The sequence below is a fragment of the Sceloporus occidentalis genome, unplaced genomic scaffold (assembly GCF_023333645.1).
Source record: "Sceloporus occidentalis isolate IW3139 unplaced genomic scaffold, rSceOcc1.0.p SCAF_42, whole genome shotgun sequence".
Taxonomy (NCBI): domain Eukaryota; kingdom Metazoa; phylum Chordata; class Lepidosauria; order Squamata; family Phrynosomatidae; genus Sceloporus; species Sceloporus occidentalis.
Window position 1 is genome coordinate 7,537,561 of NW_028317022.1, and position 18,817 is coordinate 7,556,377.

An 18,817-nucleotide genomic window follows, 5' to 3' on the forward strand; every position below is an offset into this window, starting at 1 on the left:
ATGCACACAGAGACTCAGGCAGTCTCTCTCACACACACGCACACAGAGACTCAAGACAGTCTCACTCTCACACACGCACACAGAGACTCAGACAGTCTCTCTCTCACACACGCACACAGAGACTCAGGCATTCTCTCTCACACACACACGCACACAGAGACTCAGGCAGTCTCTCTCACACACGCACACAGAGACTCAGGCAGTCTCTCTCGCACACAGAGACTCAGGCAGTCTCTCTCGCACACAGAGACTCAGGCAGTCTCTCTCACACACAGAGACTCCGACAGTCACACATAAATAAGTAAAATCTACTGTAAAAAATGCACTTTGAACAATTTCAAGCTTTTTAGCAAATATATATATATATATATATATATATATATATATATATATATATGAAAAGCAGTTAATCAAAGTGTTCAATAGAAGTCTGGAAAAAGTATGCACTGGTGCTTTTTAGATAATTGATTGTGAATTGTTTATGTGATAAATGCTATTAATAAAACAAAGAGCCACTAAACATTTTTGTAATTCTACTTCTTGAAAACAAGGTGAAAACTGCAAGAAACTATTTGACTCAAATTGGTATATGCCGTTTTCACCTTTTTTTCAAAAAGTATTTTTTTTAAAAATCTATGATGCCTCCTTTGATGATTTATCAATTGCATTTGTCACATTAAAAAAATCTCAAGCAATCATCTAAAAAGCACCAGTGCATACTTTTAATTACCATTAATTAATCCCCTTAATTAACTCTGTCCCCAGTTTCCCATAGGGATCTTTGTCACTAAATAGCTTCCCATAGTCCCATGTTTAGTGACAAAGATGCCTATGGGAATTTGCCTTTGCCCCCAGTTTCCCATAGGCATCTTTGTCACTAAACATGGGACTATGGGAATTTATTTAGTGACAAAGATGCCTATAGGAAATTGGGGACAGAGTTTGTCTTTGCCCCCAGTCTCCCATAGCCATCTTTGTCCCAGCCTCCCACTGCCAAGCATGCCCCTAGTTACTTCAACTTACCTGACCGAAGACCCCGATGTGCACTCCCACTGCCAAACATCTGTGCGATGCAGACAACCCCGCTGCTGCTGCCGGGGGCTCCACCCACCCTCCTCACTGAACGGGCCTGGCACAAAGGTCATTGAGCGGTGCTGGCTGACTCCTATTTTGAATCGACAATGGTGGCATTTTAAGAAGCCGTCCCCGTTGATCCGAAATAGAATGGAGTCAGTTGGCCAGCGCGACTCGGTGACCCTCGTGGGCGGTGACAGCCCCGTTCAGTGAGGAGGGTGGGTGGAGCTGCCGGAAAGGAGGATCCAAGTCCCCTGCAGCGCCGCGGGGATCTGGATGCTAAACCCAATTATAGGCTGCACAACCACTTTAAGGGGGGGAAGTGCGGCCTATAATAGGGTAATTAAGAAACGGTTCACGCGAACTGATCATTTTTTAAGAAACAGTTTGCGCGAACCGGTAAGAACCAGCTGAATCCCACCACTGCCCCCTGGGTAGTGTAGTATCCAAATATACACTCTTTACACCTATTTCCTGCTTGGGGGCATGGATTCGGACGAATTGCAAACTTACCAAATTTAGGAATTAGGCAATTCGCACAAAGCTCAGAATTTTCATACAACATTTGTGGGCCCACATTCCCTCACACTCTCTTACACTTTTGTTCACTCCCACTCTCATGCTCTCCAGATGTTTCCCTACCTTCCTTGTTGACCACTTCCACCGATCACTTCTATCTTTTCCCTTCTCTTCTGTCTTCAATCTGCTATGTTCTATCATCGTCCACACCTCCGCAGACGCGAACTTCCGCCAAAATGGCAGAGAGGACGTCACCTAAACCCCCGCCATTTTGCCCAAACTTGCTGCGCTTGCGGTAAGGTCCTCTCCCCAATCCTCTAATCGGGGTAGAGGACATCACGAATTTTGCCCTCACTTAAACTCAGACAATATTTCTCAATTTTACAGTAAGATAATATACTTTACATGATAACTTCAGTGTTTTCATTATTCCTTATTTCATTATTCCTATAAAGATATATCTTTTTTACTGCAAATGTGAATAGAATGACGTAAGCTGTGGATCAACAAACCACCTATAAATCTGTCTTATACTGTTCGTTCAAGGTTTTTTGCTTTGAGAATAAATCAAAATCTTTCAAACCTTTTTTGCGTTCCTTATGACATTCTTTTTCTGAACTGTAATTACTGTATGTATGCTGCTGACACATCTATTGTATATGTTTTGATATTTAGCTTAGAATTTTTAGGCAAAAGCATTTTGATTGTATGTCAATTTCTGAAACAGTTCAACAAATCAGTGACTCAAGACTCTTACCTTCCCTAACCCAAATATCAAATGCCTTTGGATATACATTTTTTAATTGGCTGAAGGATCATGCTACACAAAACCTACAACTTTTGTTTTCCCTGTACCAGGTTATTTCTTCGAAGCATGGAACTACCTTATATATTGGCTGTTCTCTGTCATACTCCATATAAAAACGGTTCGTACTGTAAATGGTGGTATATGTAAAAAGCCATCTTTGTGCAAAGTTTGAAATGTGGTTGTGTCAAAAGCAAATGAATGTTGTTGAACAAGTCTGTTGGTTGCTATCTTGATTAGAACCATATATTCTGCTGCCAAAGAATAACAGTAATTTACAGTAAACCCAAAGTGTGTAAATTAGGTGCGAATGCTTAATTGATGCTGTAAATTGTGACTTCATTTGCCCACTTAATGGTGAGGTGGTCTAAACTATAACCAGTCTTACATATCTGTAATTACACTGCATGTCAGAAATACAATATCTAAAATATCAGTGCTATAATTAAGGAAAACTAGGTCAACCATGACAATCACATTTTCACAAATTGCTTCCATCACAAACTGGCATCTGCCTAGAACAAGCTCCATCCGCAGTTAGTTACTTCATTGGGTTTTTAACACAGTTAACCAATCCAAGCGCAAAATACTTTCAGAGCTAATGATACTGCGTGCAGAACATAACAGAGTTAGCATAAAATGAGCAGAGTTAATTTACAGCAAGAGACTATATTACTGAAACTTTTTAGTTTTGAGAGAATTTTTGCAGTGATTTAAGAAAAGAAGCCTCAAGGTTTTATCACAACCCGCTTCGGAAATCCCTTAGTAAGCGCGCTGTGGTGCTTCAGATTTCAATCACATATTCAGCACCAGTTTTATTTTCCTGGGGATGAATGGAAATATACACTGATAAGGAATTGGGAAAATGTACATGGCTACATACAGAACGAAGACTTAAATTCAATTTTTACCTTCATTGTGCCCAATCCTCGATGAATTTTCCTTCTTCGATTTGATACAAGCAGCTTTAGACAACTCTCCAAAGCCTTCTGTTTGTTTTAATTTTTTTTATAATTATTCATTAACTTTGTGAAATCTGCATCATGGAGGTATGAAGTCCCCTGGAACCCAGTTATTAATCATGTATTAAAGTTAAAATATTATTGCCCTGGAGAATTAATGTTTTAAAAGTGTTCCTATTTAAACTCACACACAATCTTCTAATACATAATTTTTAATAGGTAGTTTTAAATTGTGGACAATTAGGTATACATTTTGTCCATCAGTAATTCCATCCATGCAATATATTAATTTCCTCATTATAAATTCCAGTACTTTGCATTACATTTTTATGCATTTGTTAATAATTATTTCTAATCTCATGGCCTCCACGCTAATAATCGGTGAAAAAGGATGGCTAAAATAAACCCACAGAGATGGGTGCCTGATTTTTAAGGCTGCAACATTTTCTTAAATGTTGCAATGCTTTTACTGCTTAGAGGTGAAAGATCAATTTACACATCCCACAGTATATACAATCCCAATAGAATTTTTTTTCTTTGTATTTAACCAACCAGAAAAAAAACACCAGCCCTTGTCATGAGCCTCATTCTAGATGTAACCCACTAACTACCACCAGCCATAACACGGTGAGTCGAGTACCCCTTAATACTATAGTCCAACAGCTATGGGTCCTTACCACAGTGCATCTAATGATAAGCCACTCCATCCTAGAATCTAGTTTGCTCCCATCCCAAGTGTGTTAATCTGATCCCCTAATTTACCTCTCCTAAAAACAGGTTCCCTACACCACAGGGGCATGCTTGACTTCCTTAAGAGCAGACCTCCCTCCACCTTCCTCCCAACATCTAGACACCACATGTCAAGCCACACATTTTGACAACTAGGAATATCTACCAGGAATCCTTCTCAATCTCCTCCATTGTTGGAAAGACATTAAGAAGCCACTTTGTTCAACTTTGCCCTTGCTTGATTCACACTGTGGTATGGTCTTGACCACCCACCAAATACACATTTCTCCATCTCAAACCCCAGAACCCCAGCTAGTGTTCCTTGGCATGACAAGCAGCTCTCCTGGCTGCCCAGTACACATGAGTGCCCAAGTATCTTCTCAGGGGACCCCAAAATGCAACATCTTTAGCTGCATGTATTTTAACAAAACCAACCATCCTTCCAATTGGTTGATGCCAGAGGAAGACCCTGCAGGCGACCAATAAGCTCACTCGCACGGCCTTTTTAACTCCTGACAGCGAACCTACGGATTTCCACTCCTGTTAACCCCTGCAATGCTGCGTTAGATAATGGGAGCGGAAATCCGTAGGTTAAAGGGCCGTGCAAGCGACCAATAGGCTCACTCGCACGGCCCCTTAACTCCTTAAGGTGCAACCTGACCACTCGTCTCCCTGCTGCAATAGTTAAAAGTCCGTACGAACGACCAATAAAGTCGCTTGTACGGACATTTAACTGATAGAGCAGGGAGACCAGTGGTCTCTGCCGGTCAAGTTACGGCACCAGGATTTTAAAAGTCTGTACGAGCGACTCTATTGGTCAACAGCAGGGGGCTCGTCTGCCATCAACCAATAGAGTTGCTCATAGGGACATTTAAACTCCTGGCGCCAGAGCTGCTGCGTAGTCCATACCGCGTTAACCCCTTCTACAAAACCGGGAAAAAACGAAGAAAGTCTAATTAAAAGTTTAATTTAAGAGTGATTTGAGATAGGATTATTTTCAGAGTAAATATCCCTAGCATTGCAACGGTTAATTATAGCTTTTTGTTTTCTTTTGCTGTAGGTAACTGTTTGCACTCTGTCCTTGATTGCTTCCTGTGGAGTTTGCATCTACTTCTTAATAAGCAGCACCTATTAGATTGATTGGGCTCTGAGCTTAACACATGTACCTACTTTGAACCGTAACCACATTTTCTGGGAATGCTGCCAAAAAAGCTAATCCTGGTTTGTTTAAGCCTGTATGACCCTAGATAAAGCAACACTTTGTAGTAACTGGCGAAGGTCCCAGAAAATATGCTAGAGGGAGAGATAATTTAACTGTAACAGGCAAACGAATGAACAAATTTAATGTTATTTCAGCGGTTTTGCAATCTGTTTTTGTTAGCTTTGTTTGGGATCACCCTCATTTTTAGAGATTTGTACAAATGTATGAAACAGCCAATGTTTGTTAAAAACAAGTTTGCACAAATTCAAATGCACAGCTTTTAATCAATGCCAGCAATTACCACTAGATGTCACTGCAATGCAGCTGAAATAGGCATGACTTTTTTGTTTTGCCCTGTTTTTTTTTGTTTTGCTGTTACACATCTTTTCCCAAAGAAATTAGCGTTTAATTTCTGGTTTACCTATCCTTTTCATTTAATTTGCTACCAAAATTGTATGCAGTATTTACTTAAATACTGCATATAAAAGCCCACATCACAATTTTGTACCACGTTATTAAATGTTATGTTTTTTGTTCAATATTTATTCCTTTTCATTGATTTCCTTATATCTTACCCGGTAAGATAAGTGTTTTGTACATTTTATTTGTGTACAGTCTGGGCAAATCTTGGGAAAAGTGGCAAACTTGGCTCACTTGGGTTAGCCCTTCATGATGTAAAGGGAAGTCAGTGAGATGAAATGGAAACTCTTCTGCCAGCTTCCTCTTTAGTGAATATACCAATATGATCTTGATATTTTTAAACCAAATTGTTTAAATTGTATAAATTAACATATAATATTATTCAAAATTACATCATATTTACCCACAATCGAAGGAACAGAAATGGCATTTCAGTCATGCAAAGAAACCAAAATTTAATGTGATCAAGATACTGTAAATTTTCTGTTCAGATGTGATTGGCTCAACGTTTGTGTTCATAATCTGTAGACATGACATATGTGTAGTTTCAGTGAAGGGTTAAACTGGCGGCCACCAAATATAGGGCCGAAGTTGCTCTAAACATGATATGACCTTGTAAGTATACAAGGTGAAAATCCTATTATAGGGCATTTTAGGAGAACCTAATCTGGGACCTTATCTATGACCCAATGTTATATCAATTCAGGTATGTGATCTCCATGTTAGTAGTAGATGTTCAGTTTGGTGAAATGATGCAGTATTGACCATCTTAGAAGAATGTTTAACCTAGAATATGCAATAACTTAAATCTAAGGAGAGGCTCAGGAAAGGACACATTAATTTATGGTAACATGTGGTGTTCATTTATCATTTAACTTTATGTGTCAGCTGCCTGCTATGGAGCAGTTGAGTATTCTTATGTGTATATAATAGATACTGATCTTCATGGATTAGGATACATCTTAATTTTTTCCCAACTGCATCTAAGTGAAATAGCAGCCATAATAGAGAGATATCCTACATATAACTCAGGAGGGTCATGATACAAATTAAGTTTTTGTTCCCAAAGCAGAATGAAAGTTAACTTTAGGTAGCTGAATCTCATAAAAAAGTATTTATTAGACAACACATTATATAAAAAAAAATCATAACATGTCATGGGAACAAAGGTATTATTATGCTTATACCTGTCAACTCTGTGTAAAGCGCTGCTTCGCTGGGTCTCCAGGTAACCACAGGAAATGTCTAGGTCACGGTTGTGGCATTTAGGCACATCCACTCCCCGCCCCTTTTTTTTCCCTACCCTTTACAATTTAAATGTGTCATTAGCCCTGCCCACTCCTGCCAATGGACCCACCCATTGACAAAAGCGAACCATTGATGTCAGCAGATCCACCCATTGACATCAACAAACCCACCGTCATCCCGAGAGGGAGGGCTCCGGAGCCTGGATGTTCCTAGGTATGCTAGGTATACTATACCTTGACACACAAAAACTTAATGCAAGCAAATGCATAAACATATATACAGACATATGTAGTCACTTAAGAGGCACAGCCGCATGCAATCATACATTAATATTCCTACATAAATACATACACAGGTGCATAATCCCTGATTTCCATATACATGGATCCAAGCCCCTACTTGCGCAGAGCATCTCTGCCCCTGTGACTGTAGGCTGCTGCCTGGGGTATTGTGACAAAATAACTTTAAGCCTTACTTTAAAAGGCAAAGAGCCATGTAGCTTCTACTCTACTGACTGCAGCGTGTGACTGCAGAAGACGCTGTCACGTATGCTAACACCAAAAGCACTCACCGCAGGAGATCTTCGGAATAAGGAGTCACCAGGAACTCAGGATGATCCCAACAGTGAAGGAGCTGCAGTGATAGCTGAAAACGGTGGATACTGAGCTGAAGCAGCGAGGTGCAGAGGTAGTAGATATGGGAGCAGCCCAGGATCAGAGATACGATGCCAGACGACAGACGAGCCAGGGATCGGATACACAATGCGGATAGTCAGCCAAGCCAGGGTCAGGTACACGATGCGGGTAGTAAGACAAGCCAGGGGTCGGATACACAATGCGGATAGTCAGCCAAGCCAGGGTCAGGTACACGATGCGGGTAGTAAGACAAGCCAGGGGTCGGATACACGATGGTCACAGGCAGAGGTACAAAATCAGCAGGCAAAAGGGTAGTCAGGAAAATCCAATGGTCAACTAAATAGCAACAAAGCAAACTCAAGTTCAAAACGGAGAAAGACCACAACAGGGTGCCTGTGGACAGATCTGCAGGGTTTTTGAATCTGGCGCCACAGAAAGCCACGCCCCCAACAGAGCGTCAGGGGCGTGTCCTAAGACGTCCTTCTGACTCACGACTCCAGCCGTGAGAATTGGCTGCGCCCCCAGTGGAGACCGGCGAACCGGTAAGTAGACCTCTCTGGGGATTCCTTAGGCAGCGAGCAGTTTTCACTCTGATCGCTGCCGAATCCCCAGATCTGCCTTCCCGCTTCCTGCACCGGCGAGCGGGTTGCAAATCGCCAGTGCAGGGAGATCGGGAACTCCGGACCCCCCCGCACTTACGTGCCGACGTCCGCCCGCCGGAGACGGAGCCCGGGCTCTCCAGCTTGGGTCTTCGTGACCCGCGAGCGGATCGCCGCACACAAGGACCCGGGACCGCGACGGGTCCCGGCACCGGACCCGGGACCGCGACGGGTCCCGGCACCGCGACATTACCCCCTCCTCGAAGGCCGGCCGATGGCCGCAACGTCCCAGGCTTGGTGGGATATTTGAGGTGAAACGACCGGAGCAACGCAGGGGCATGTACATCAGTGGATTTAACCCAGGACCTCTCTTCTGGACCATACCCCTTCCAGTGAACCAAATAAAATACAGAATTTCTGACTTTCTTGGAATCCAGTATAGATTGGACCTCGTATTCAACATGAGAATCAATTATAAGCGAACTAGGGCGAGGAATAAATCTGGTAAAACGGTTGCAGGTGAGGGGCTTAAGTAGAGACACATGAAAAACGCGAGGTATTCTAAGGGAGAAAGGAAGATTAAGTTCATAGGCTACTGGGTTAATTTTGCGCAGAATTCGAAAAGGACCAATGTAACGTGGGGCAAGTTTCATGGAGGGAACTTTAAGCTTAATATTTCTTGTGGATAACCACACACGATCATTAGGCATATAAGACGGGCCCAACCGACGATGACGATCAGAATGCTGTTTATATTTGAGGGCCGCTGTGGATAAGGCACAACGGACTTTGTCCCATACGGAAGGTAATGGTTTGACATAAGAATCTACCGCTGGGACCTGGGAATCCTTGAATGAATCGGGCAAAGAGGAGGGATGGTAACCATAATTACAAAAAAACGGAGTAAGTAATGATGATTCATGAACAGTATTATTTCTAGTGAATTCGGCCCAGGGCAGAAGTTGGGTCCAATTGTCCTGATATTCGTTGATAAATAAACGTAAAAATTGTTCTAGAGTCTGGTTCGTTCTTTCAGAAATGCCATTGGTCTGGGGGTGATATGCTGAGGAATAGGCTAGGGATATCCCTAACGAGGAGCAAAAGGTTTTCCAGAACAATGCCGTAAATTGCACCCCCCTATCAGAAACTATTTGCATAGGAATACCATGTAGACGAACCACGTTATCAACAAAAATAGGGACCAAATCGGGAGCCGAAGGTAATTTAGGGAGAGGAACAAAGTGCGCCATTTTAGAAAAACGATCAACTACAACCCATATAACCGTATTCCCTTCGGAGGGAGGGAGGTCAACGATAAAATCCATGGCTAAATGGGTCCAAGGACGAGAGGGAAGCGGTAAAGGTAGAAGCAACCCGGGAGGTTTAGAATGAGATGCTTTAGCTGTGGCACATGGGTGACAAGAAGCAACATAATCGACACAATCCGACTTTATCTCAGGCCACCAAAACTGTCTACCTATAATTTCCAGCGTACGCCGAGCACTAGGGTGACCTGCCGGGAGAGCCGAATGCGCCCAGGACAAAACCTTACGTCGTTCTGAAGCCGGAACAAACAGAGAACCTATAGGCCAGTTACTATGGACGGGTACCTTGGTTTGCGCTTTAAGAATACGTACATACATTGGCGAAAACACATGAGTGGAAACTGACGCAATAACCTGAGATGGGGGGATAATAGGTTCGGGTTCCGACGTATTGTCAGTATCGGATGAGAACTGTCTGGACAAGGCATCGGCCTTAATATTCTTAGACCCAGGACGGTAGGAAATGAGAAAATTGAATCTAGAGAGGAACAAGGACCATCTAGCCTGTCTGGGATTAAGTCGTTTGGCGTGGCTGAGGTATTCTAGATTTTTATGATCCGTCAAAATAGTGACAGTATTCCTTGCCCCTTCCAAAAGATGCCTCCATTCCTGAAGTGTCAAAACAATACCCAGAAGCTCACGGTTGCCCACATCATAATTACTCTCCGCAGGAGAAAATTTCTTCGAAAAATAAGCACACGGGTGAAGTTTTGCATTAAAGTCTTTCCTTTGAGAAAGCACAGCTCCCACCCCAATCTCAGATGCGTCCACTTCCACGACAAAAGGCTTAGTGACATCAGGATGTCGTAACACTGGAGCAGATGCGAAAGCTTTTTTAAGGAGGGAAAAAGCACTAATGGATGCAGCAGACCAGTTTTTACAGTCAGCTCCCTTTTTTGTCATGGCGGTCAGGGGGTGTACAATTTTAGAAAAATCTTTAATGAACTTCCTATAATAATTTGAAAACCCTAAAAATCTTTGCAGGGGACGTAAAGCTTGGGGTTGAGGCCAATCGGAGATGGCAGACAACTTGTTGGGATCCATCTCAAATCCTGCTGCAGAAATTATGAATCCCAGAAACGGAACACTGGCAGCTTCAAACAAACATTTTTCGAGTTTGGCATACAGTCTGTTATGACGAAGGCGCTGAAGAACAACCCGAACATGGGTACGGTGTGATTGAAGATCTGGCGAGTGAATCAGAATGTCGTCCAGGTAGACAATGACGAATTGGAGAGAAATATCACGAAATATATCATTGATGAATTCTTGAAACACAGCCGGAGCGTTACAGAGTCCGAAGGGCATGACCGTATACTCGTAGTGTCCCATTCTAGTATTGAAGGCAGTTTTCCACTCGTCACCTTCTCGTATACGTATTAAGTTATATGCCCCACGAAGGTCTAGTTTCGTAAAAACAGTAGAACCACGTAAGCGGTCAAAAAGTTCTGGAATGAGGGGAAGCGGATATTTGTTTTTAATAGTTATACGATTCAGACCCCTATAGTCAATGCATGGCCGTAATCCTCCATCCTTTTTAGTAATGAAAAAAAAACCCGCTCCGGCAGGGGAGGTAGATTTACGTATGAACCCCCTATTCAAATTGTCCTTAATATAGTCTTCTAATGCCTGTGACTCAGGTAAAGACAAGGCGTAGGTACGACCCCGTGGGGGCATAGTGCCCGGCAGTAATTCAATAGGACAATCATACAGTCTGTGAGGAGGCAAGACTTCGGCCTGTTTTTTATCAAACACATCTTGGTAATCCTGATAAGCCCAAGGCACCGCTGTAGCTGATATAGACCGAATGGAGGTTGTCTTGGAAATAGCTCTGGAAAAACATTGGGTAGAACATTTCTGGTCCCATCTCAGGATATCCCCGGAACACCAGTTAATTGAGGGATTGTGAAGCCGGAGCCAAGGAAGGCCTAAAATAACTGGACATGCAGGAGACGAAATAACATGAAACGATATGGTTTCGTGATGAAACAACCCCACGGAGAGCAGTATCGTAGAAGTTTGTTGTGTAATGAACGAAGGTTGTAATGGTCGACCATCAATGGCAGAGATGGCGATAGGTGGAAATACCTCGACAAGTGGAATTTTATGAAATAGAGCAAAATTATGATCAATAAAGGAACCAGCAGCCCCAGAGTCCAACATAGCTGATGAAGAAATCTTCATCCCACCCCATTCCAGGGACACAGGAACATGAAAACAATCTTTAAATTTAGGGGCTGAAACGTGCTCACCCAGACCAGGCCCCTTTACTTGGACTGGGCACTGTAGTTTCCCGGCTTGTTGGGGCAGGTTCGAACAAAATGACCTTTCTTGCCACAATATAGACACAACCCTTCTGCCCGACGACGATTCTTCTCCGTATAAGACAATTTAGTAGCTCCCAACTGCATTGGCTCTTCTGGAGGTAAAACAGGTGACAAAGGTCTGGGGGGTGGGCTGGAGGGTAGCTGATGACAGGATCTGTATTCCAATCTTTTAACTCTTTGCGATTGTCTCTCACGAATGCGACTATCCAACCTCAGAGCCAAAGAAACAAAATCTTCTAGGTCATCAGGTAACTCTCTAGTAGACAGTTCATCCTTAAGACGTTCAGATAGCCCGTCATAAAATGCTGCGATTAAAGCCTCATCCGACCAATTCACCTCTGCAGCCAAAGTCTTGAATTCAATTGCGTATTCAGCTACAGAGTGGGAGCCTTGAGAAGAGTGTAGTAATGACAACGAAGCTGTAGCTGCTTTTCCAGGAACATCAAAGGTTCTACGAAATGCAGAGATGAACGATTCACTGTTATAAACTTTAGGAGAGTCTTTTTCCCATAACGGCGAAGCCCATGCCAAGGCTTTACCCGACAGCAATGAAATGATATATCCCACTTTCGCTTTTTCAGAGGCAAACATATGCGGGGTGAGTTCAAACTGAATCGAACATTGATTTAAGAATCCACGGCATGATTCTGGTTCACCGCTGTATCTGTTCGGAGACGGCAATTTGAGAGGAACTGTAGCTTGAGAAGACCCCGGCACCATGGCTGGGGAGGCTGTGTCTGAGGCTGAAGATAAGACAGAACCACCGGATGCCGGGTCAGACCTGACAACCAGTACCTGCAGAGCTCTGGCCATATGATCCAGAGTATCTTGCATGTTCTTAAATCTTGCTTCATGGGATTCCAAAGTTTGACTATGGGACGACAGCACCTTGCTAAGCTCAGAGGGATCCATGACCCTGTTGTAATGTCACGTATGCTAACACCAAAAGCACTCACCGCAGGAGATCTTCGGAATAAGGAGTCACCAGGAACTCAGGATGATCCCAACAGTGAAGGAGCTGCAGTGATAGCTGAAAACGGTGGATACTGAGCTGAAGCAGCGAGGTGCAGAGGTAGTAGATATGGGAGCAGCCCAGGATCAGAGATACAATGCCGGACGACAGACGAGCCAGGGATCGGATACACAATGCGGATAGTCAGCCAAGCCAGGGTCAGGTACACGATGCGGGTAGTAAGACAAGCCAGGGGTCGGATACACAATGCGGATAGTCAGCCAAGCCAGGGTCAGGTACACGATGCGGGTAGTAAGACAAGCCAGGGGTCGGATACACGATGGTCACAGGCAGAGGTACAAAATCAGCAGGCAAAAGGGTAGTCAGGAAAATCCAATGGTCAACTAAATAGCAACAAAGCAAACTCAAGTTCAAAACGGAGAAAGACCACAACAGGGTGCCTGTGGACAGATCTGCAGGGTTTTTGAATCTGGCGCCACAGAAAGCCACGCCCCCAACAGAGCGTCAGGGGCGTGTCCTAAGACGTCCTTCTGACTCACGACTCCAGCCGTGAGAATTGGCTGCGCCCCCAGTGGAGACCGGCGAACCGGTAAGTAGACCTCTCTGGGGATTCCTTAGGCAGCGAGCAGTTTTCACTCTGATCGCTGCCGAATCCCCAGATCTGCCTTCCCGCTTCCTGCACCGGCGAGCGGGTTGCAAATCGCCAGTGCAGGGAGATCGGGAACTCCGGACCCCCCCGCACTTACGTGCCGACGTCCGCCCGCCGGAGACGGAGCCCGGGCTCTCCAGCTTGGGTCTTCGTGACCCGCGAGCGGATCGCCGCACACAAGGACCCGGGACCGCGACGGGTCCCGGCACCGCGACAGACGCTTCTCAATGGCTAATCTTGCTGCAGAACAGCAAGTGAGGAACTCCCTCTGCCACCACTGAACATACACCAACAATGGAGTCTGTCTCCAAGTAACCCTGATGCAGTAAAGCAGGGGTGTCCAACCTGTGGCCCTCCAGCTGCTGCAGGACTACATCTCCCACAATGCTCTTTCAGCGAAGAGGCTGGCTGAGGAGTACGGGAGATGTAGTCCAGCAGCAACTGGAGGGCCGCAGGTTGGACACCCCTGCAGTAGAGGAACCCCATGTACCAAGTGGACACCCATGACAACTAGTATAGAAAGCACCGTGTACCTGCTGTGCAGTACAGGAAACATATGACACAAGTGTAAAGCAAGTGGGTGTCCTTTTTCTCCACTGTTATTTTACTCCTCTATCTCTATTCTTCTCTACATCTTTAACCTGTTTAAAAACTTTTTAGGTGCCATTCTTACACACATCAACTGTTGTACATTTGAATATTAAAAGCACTGAAAACACTAAGGTAAGCAACCGTGTTGAGATAAAAGAGTTATAATGCTCTTTGGTTTTTAATATTTATCTACATTTTTATCTCATTAAATTTGTATTTCTTCCTATAAAAGCTAAACTTTGATTGTGACACTAGCTAAACTAGTTATTTATCCTAAACACTGGGCTTATATACATATCATTGATAGTAAACAATAGTAAAAAAAAATTAATACATTTTTCATAGTGTGTTCTTTGTAAGAATTTTAAATACACTGCACACGATTCTCTCTGAATAATATATTTTTCCAATTTTAGTTTTCAATTATTTTTACAGCAGATATGAGAGAATTGTTCTGATTGCTAAGGCACAATTGCCCTTTTATGTGGAAATAATGGCTAAGCCAATATAATAGAACAGTTTTTTTTTTCAATTTTTCCGCAGAGCAGCTAGATAAGGGCTACAATAGAACTGATGTGAAGCATTGTTTACCAGTTACATCTGTGTTCTTTGTTAATGATGCATTTCAGTCTGTTAATTCAGGCTTTCTTTAAAACAAAAAATGGTGGTGATTATTTCAGATTTAATTTTATATATATGCTACCGTTTAAATGTTTGGGGTCACTTTTTGGGGAAAAGGACATTTCTATCTGTGGTAACATACTTGCAAAAGGGTTTTCTAATGATCAATTAGCCTTTTAAACTTAAACTTGAAAACAAGGAGTGATGAGAGTGATAAAGGGCACCTGTATGCCTATGAAGATATTCCATTAAAAATCAGCTGTTCCTTGCTACAACATTAGCAACGCCTACACTGTATTTCTGATCCATTTGATGTTATTTTAATGGACATAATTTACTTTTCTTTAAAAAATGAAGTACATTTCTAAGTGACCCCAAACATTCTGAAAGCTACATATTATTTTATAAGTACAATTGCTATATTTTCTGTCTAACTTGAATAATATGCAATGTTTTAGTAATTTTTTTGCATTTGGGTGTTAGAGTTGAATTTAAATCATAGGTACCTGTCACGGTAACCCTCTAAGGCTGAGAACTCATGGGGGTATGTTTGAGTTTGGGAAAGGGGCACTGATGGATTCCTGGGGAGACTCCTTACCTGCCTGCCCAGACCTCTCATGTCTAAGTAACACTGTGCTGATTGGGTGGCACATGGTGACCGAGAAACCCCGTCTGATCTGCCAGAACCAGAGTCCCATGAACTAGCCAGCTATGGGGGGGACTCTAAAAGCCAGGAAACGCTTGATGCGCCTGACCGGGAACCGTGGTGATGCCCACCAACAATTGCAACACCATGTCGCTCTTTTGATGTTATATTAAGCTTGTGGTGGCCAACACTTGGTGGAGCCGTTTGGAAACCCTGGTTGTATTACCAATCTTTAGGACCGGGGTTTACCCTGCCACGGCTATGGAACTCTGGCCCGGCTACTGCGCGGACTTTTCCCAGGGAAGTTTCCTATGCTGTCACTCTGGGTCCCGATGTCGGATCACGTGGCTTTTTGGATCATAACATCTTCGGACCCTGAGCTCTCTATTCGTACCCCGGAATGAACGCCACTCTCTTGGAATCACCCATCGTGCAGACGTCCACCGGCTGCCCCCACTAGACACCACCAAATCTAGAGCACGGGCGGCAAGTCTAGGGATGCATTGGTAAGTCTGGGGAGGGGCAGAGTGGCATGTCAGGGGGGGTATGTGGCATATCTGGGAGGCAGGGTGGCATATATGGGAGTATAACGCATATCTGTGGACATAAATTAATACAGTTGTGCTCAAAAATTTGCGTACCCTGGCAGAAGTTGGCATCTTTTATTTAAGGCTAGTGATCATATGAAGCCCTTTATTATACCATATTTGCTCGATTATAAGACGACCCTGATTATTAATTTAGGAAAAAAAGAAAAAACCTGAACATAAGACGACCCTATAGGAAAAAAGTTTATTCATGTAAACTATTTTTTTTAATAAAAGCTATGATTGAGAAAAATATTTTGTTTTTATTTCCTTTTATTTTCCAACCTGCCCCCCCAGTTATGCACATCTGCCACAGAAATGCCTTATACCCCCTATATGCCACTGTGCCCCATGATATGCCTTTTAACCCTCTAAATGCCACTGTGCCCCATGATATGCCTTATAACCCTCTATATGCCACTGTGCCCCATGATATGCCTTTTGACCCCCTATGGACCACTCTGCCTCCAGAAATGCCTTATACCCCTATATGCCACTCTGGCATTTAGGGGGTTAAAAGGCATATTATGGGGCAGAGTGGCATATAGGGAGGTATAAGGCACTTTGGTATGCAGAGTGGCGTATAGAGGGTTAAAAAGCATTTCTGGAGGCAGAGTGGCATTAAGGGGGTTAAAAGGCATTTCCTAGAGCACTCTGCCTCCAGAAATGCCTTATGCCCCCCATTTAACACTCTCCCCCCAAACTTACTGGTGCCTCTGACTCCTGGTGTGTTGTCCGGGCAGCGGGTAGACGTCTACGCGATTCGCGTAGGCAACTTCCACTGCAGCCGGAAGGAGGTGCGGTTAGCAGTGGTGGTTGTCTGCGTCCATCGCGCAGACCTTCACCGGCTGTCAGAGATCAGAGTTCCCCGCAGCGAATCGCATAGACGTCTACTTGCTGCCCCGGCTACATGACCGGGGAGTCAGAAGCACCGGTAAGTTTAGGGGGGGTGTTAAATGGGGGGCATAAGACAGGAGCATCCAGGTCCCCTGCAGCGCTGCGCGGGATCTGGAGCCTGTCAGGGTCCACGGAAAACCCCCCAGCGCAGTCACTCACCTGACTGCGGGTACCAGCTCTGGCTATTGTTACCGGCTACGCTGCTAAACCTTTGGTTTGATTTGAACTTTGCTGGGTTTTCCTGCATATCGGGTTCCTCACCTTGATCCTGACATAGCCAGACCTATTTGAGGTCTGATTATAAGACGAACCCGATTATAAGACTCTGAAAAAAACCTTGTCTTATAATCGAGCAAATACGGTATTTTTTATAACATAGTTGTTTGGCAGATATCACCCAAATGGCTCTGATCAAAAGTTTACAGACCCTTGAATGTGTGGCCTTGTTATAGACACACAAGGTGACATACAGGTTAAAATGGCAATTGAAGGTTAATGTTCCACACCTGTGGCTTTTTAAATTGCAATTTGTGTCTGTGTATAAATAGTCAAAGAGTTTGTTAGCTCTCACGTGGATGCACTGGTCAGGCTAGATACTGAGCCATGGGGAGTAGAAAAGAACTGTCAAAAGACCTGCGTAACAAGGTAATGGAACGTTATAAAGAAGGAGAAGGATATAAAAAGATATCCAAAGCCTTGAAAATGCCAGTCAGTACTGTTCAATCAATTATTAAGAAGTGGAAAATGTGTGGATTTCTTGATAACAAGCCAAGGTGAGGCAGACCAAGAAAGAGTTCAGCCACAACAGCCAGAAGAATTGTTCAGGATACAAATAAAAACCCACAGATAACCTCTGGAGAAATACAGGCTACTCTAGAAAAAGACAGTGTGGTTGTTTCAAGGAACACAATACGAAAATACTTGAACAAAAATGATCTGCATAGTGGAGTTGCCAGAAAGAAGCCTTTCCTGCCCCAATGCCACAAAAAAGCCTGGTTACAATATGCCCGACAACACCTTGATGTAAAAGCCTCACGGCTTCCGGCACACTGTAATTTGGAGTGACGAGACCAAAAAAAAGCTTTATGGTCACAACCGTAAACGCTATGTTTGGAGAGGAGTCAACAAGGCCTATAGCAAAAAGAATACCATCCCCACTGTTAAGCATGGTGGTGGCTCACTGATGTTTTGGGGGTTTTTGAGCTCTAAAGGCAAGCATGTTATCAGAAAATACTGGCAGACAATTTGTGTTCTTCCGCACAAAAGCTGTGCATGAAACGCTCTTGGTACAACAGTGACCCTAAGCACAAGGCCAAGTTGACCCTCCAGTGGTTACAGGAGAAAAATATGAAGGTTCTAGAGTGGCCACCACAATCTCCTGACCTTAATATCATCGAGCCACTCTGGGGAGATCTCAAACGTGCGGTTCATGCAAGATGACCAAAGACTTTGTATAACCTGGAGGTACTTTGCCATGACGAATGGACAGCTATACCACCTGCAAGAATGTCATTGATGCTAAAAGGGGCAATACACAGTATTAAGAACTAAGGGTATGCAGACTTCTAAACAGGGGTGGTTTCATTGTTTTCTGTTATAACCTACAATTGAATATGAATCCCATAAGAAATAAAAGAAATGTGTTTTGCCTGCTCACTCATTTCTTATATTACCAATTCTCCAAGAGTATGCAAACTTTTGTTCACAACTGTATATAATGTAAAAATGACAGATACGCCTTAAAATAACTGTATATACAAAGTGTTTATTATATTTAAAATGATGAAAAAGTGTCCTTAATTCTTCAAATGTCGTTAAAAAGCTTGTAGAAATATAAAAGGTGCATATACCATTCAATACTAGCGCTAAGTAAAGCTGATCCATTTGATTTTCATCCCCTACGGTTTATAATTTGTCATTATAAGATTACACACATGGCTGTTATGTTTATCTGTTTCAAATGACCTTCAAAATCCAAAGTATGATAGAATTGGGTAATTGGCTTCAGT